Here is a 4,019-nt window from a genome sequence, read left to right on the forward strand (position 1 = left end):
CAACAGATCAGACCCAAAACAGCAATAAGATCTGCAACAGAAATCAGACCCTGTTATATTTTGAAGCATGACAGCTGGTTTGAACTGGTTTAAAATGGCCCTGAATTGGTTATAAGCTGTTTATGAACTCCTGCTCATAACCAGCTCAGGACCCGTTTAAACCAGCTCAAACCAGCTGTCATGTTTCAAAACATACCTAATCAGCATATGCTGTTTTTTCAACAGGGGATTCAGAGCAGAGATTTGACTTCTGAGATCAGAATTGTATTAGGGTATCAGACTATACCAGAAATTTGACCCGTAACAGATCACGCTCAAATGAAAGATCAGATTTGCAACGTAAATCAGATCCAGAGCAGAGATCTGACTCGTAACTGACATGAAATTTGCATCAGTGATTTCATTCGTAACAAAGATGCAATTCGTAACTGAGATCCGACTCATAACTGAGATCAGGATTGTATAAGAGATTTGACCCATACCAGAGATCAGACTCATAGAAATTTGACTCATAACAAATCAGACTTAGATGAGATCAGATCTGCAACAAAAATCAGATTCAGTGCAGAGATCTGACTCGTAACTGAGATCAGATTTGTACCAGAGATTTGATTTGTAATAGATCAGACACAATATTTGCACCAGATTTGTTTGTAACTGAGATCAGATTTGTAAAAAAGGCTTGACTCGTACCACAGATTTGACTCCCAACAGATCAGACTCAAAGCAGCGATCAGATCTGCACCACAGATCAGATTCAGAGTAGAGATCTCACTTGAAACTTAGATCAGAATCGTATTAGAGATTTGACTCATAACTGAGATCTAAATCGTATCAGGTCTGACTCGTACAAGACATCAGACTCACAACTGATCAGATTTATACCAGAGATTTGAACTGTAACAGATCAGACTCAAATGAGAGATCAGATTTGCAACAGAAATCAGAGCAGAGATCTGACCTGTAACTGACATGAAATTTGTACCAGTGATTTTGTTCATAACAGAGCTCCAACTCGTAACTGAGATCAGACTCATAATTGAGATCAGGATTGAATAAGAGATTTGATTCATACCAGAGATCAGACTCATACTAGACATTTGACTCATAAAAAGTCAGACTTAGATGAGATCAAATCTGTAACAGAGATCAGATTCAGAGAAGAGATCTGCCTTGTAACTGAGATCAGATTTGTACCAGAGATTTGATTTGTAATAGATCAGACACATAACTGAGATCAGATTCATACCTGAGAACTGACTCATAACAGGAGCGCAGACTTGCAAAAGAGATCAGACTTACAATCAATATCAGATAAAGATCTCGTAACCAAGATCAAACTGCCACCTCACCTGTATCAGACTCTTATATACATCAAAATTTAAGAAAATGGTTTTGTTTCTCTGAGGCCTCACAGGGTCAAGTACACCAGAATATGGGAAGCACTGTATTAAAAGACCCCGGCCAGATTCTGTGGCAATTCCGCTCAACAAAGTACTTTAAAATCAGTATCAAACTAAAGTAAAAATCAGAGACTCAGACCAAAGAGAGCAGACATACTCTCAAATCATAGAAACCATTATAAACAGCCCAGGAATCACAGTCAGACAGTCAAGCTGAAGTGATTGAGAGTCAAGGATGAAGTGAGATGTGTTTGTCTGATAGTATCTCACCAGCACCAGGAATACTTCAACAGAAGACAGAGAGGACTAATATTTTCTTGATAATGGACTTGTGAATGAGCTCCACATTGTCTACTCATTCAGTCACCAAGTGTGCATGTGCGCACACACACACATACACACAATAATAAGCAGGGAGAATAGCTCTGTATAGTCCTTTCATTCCTAGTAGGGCACACAAGGGACATGCAGAGGTATTGTGGACCAGATGAGAAGTCCCACAGAGACCACGCACACACTTTGGGTTTCATTGTTTTATGGGGACATTCCATAGACGTAATGGTTTTTATACTGTACAAACTGTATTTATGATTGTTTGATGTCTTACTGCATGCAAAATGCAAAAATATATAGTTTTTACCTTGAAAAATATTGTAAAAGTATTTTTTATGTGTATAAAATTATATTAAAACCATATGAAACCAAACGACACGTTACACGCACACACACACAAAATTACAACTAGATTTTTAAAAGATTTTTGCCTTTTTTTTTTTTTTAATCACAGGCACTCTTATACATCATTGACCCTTGAGCTGTATTGTGAGAACAATCGTCTGACCTTGCTAATATACTGGCATGCATAATGCACATGACTGCAAATCTATGGCTCATATATGACACTGAGTCTGCAAGATGGAGAAAGCTAAAGACTGTGAGAAGGCAAGCAAAGCGGTATACCACCGGCCCCCTTAATCTCTCGTCTACAAACTCCCAGAAGCCCCACACTGGGCACTCCCATTTCTCCTTCTGGCCCTTCGTGACAGACGCTGCAAAATACCTCTCATTTCTCACGGAACTTCCAGCCAGGCTCAAAGCATTACACCTCTCACATTGTTCAACCCCTAAACAGCAGTAATAATTGACTCCTGAGGGACACTAGGAAAGCAGGAATCGCCACAGTAATATAAGAATTAACCAAAGTCCTGTGTGCACTTTTTCAACTGATTGTGTCGAAAAATATAGAGAATGGATTTAAATATGGTAAAATGTGCTATTTTAAATCTAAATGTCAATAGGCTTTCCATTGCTATGTGGTTGCTAAGGTGTTCTAAGTGGTTGCTAAGGCATTGCTAGTTGGTTTTTAGAGTATTATGGGTAATTCCAAGGTGGTTACATACAAGCCATTATGATATCTTGTCCAAAGATATAAGTGTGAATAATATCTTGTTAAATTCTGTCGAAGAAGATTCCATACAGGTTTAACAAGAGGTTCAAATGTTCAAAACTTTAAGAATGATAAACTGCAAACAGATTTGATTTGCTGTCTACACTGGAGAAGTAAAAGAGACTCAACTCAGCCTCTTTCCTTAAACACCACCCCCTGGGATGACTTAATTATAGAGACTAAAGGTGGAGTTGGGGAGGTGGAGGGATGCCAGAGGAATTGTCAAAGTGGTGGGTGAGGTAAGCAGCCATTATATAATTGTAATGTTACGCTAGTTACATTTAAATCTTTCATTTGGAGCTCTCTAGTCTTGATGCAACACCTACTTGGACTGCAAGAATGAGACAAATCATAACTGTTGTTGATTTCCCATAATATGAATTGTAATTTTATTCAAGCTTTGTAGATTCACTGAAATGTATCTGATCTGATAAACAAAGCTAAACACACATCAAAAGCAAAATAGCAAAACAAATGAAACTGAAATGAACACTACAATAAAATTTTTTTTTTTTTTGACATAACAGGAATAATTGTGAGCCTGCCTTTTCACAAATAGATAATTGTAGAAACTGTAATTGTAATCCCATTATTCTTGATTTATTTAAATACTATCTTTTTAAAACAATTTTGCAGTCCTAACTTCTGCTTTTTGAGAACAACGCATCTCCTCTGTGACCCTTGCAGAAAGTTCAAGATCAGCTAATTAGCCGGTCCTGCCTCAGCAACAGACATGAAATCTGACATGATGCTTTCTAAGCATCATCTGCCTTTAACGTTGACTTTAAAGTGCCTCTCGAGGGCATACTCTCTAAACAGAGCCAGGGCTTCTCCATGACTGCGGCCATATTAAGTTATGCTGTTGTATTTATCAAAAAAAAAAAAAAGTTTCCGGATGTAGACAAAAAGATGCATGAAAACATGCTTGGGGATGCAGTCATAAAAACTGGCAATTCAATTGGGCCAAGGGAGAAGATGGGGCCATCTGGAAGGGATTGCAGTGCAGTGATTTGCAGTAATAACAAAAGCAAAGAGCAGAGCCCCAGAGGCCACTAGGCCTGAATTCATTACAGAGTGTGTGATCGGAAGGAGAATGTACTTTCAGTCGTCTGGTTCTTCTCACCTAAACAGGTAGGCTATTATAGCAAGAAAAGACTTTGATTGAGGTC

The sequence above is a fragment of the Barbus barbus genome (assembly GCF_936440315.1).
Source record: "Barbus barbus genome assembly, chromosome: 50".
Taxonomy (NCBI): Eukaryota; Metazoa; Chordata; class Actinopteri; order Cypriniformes; family Cyprinidae; genus Barbus; species Barbus barbus.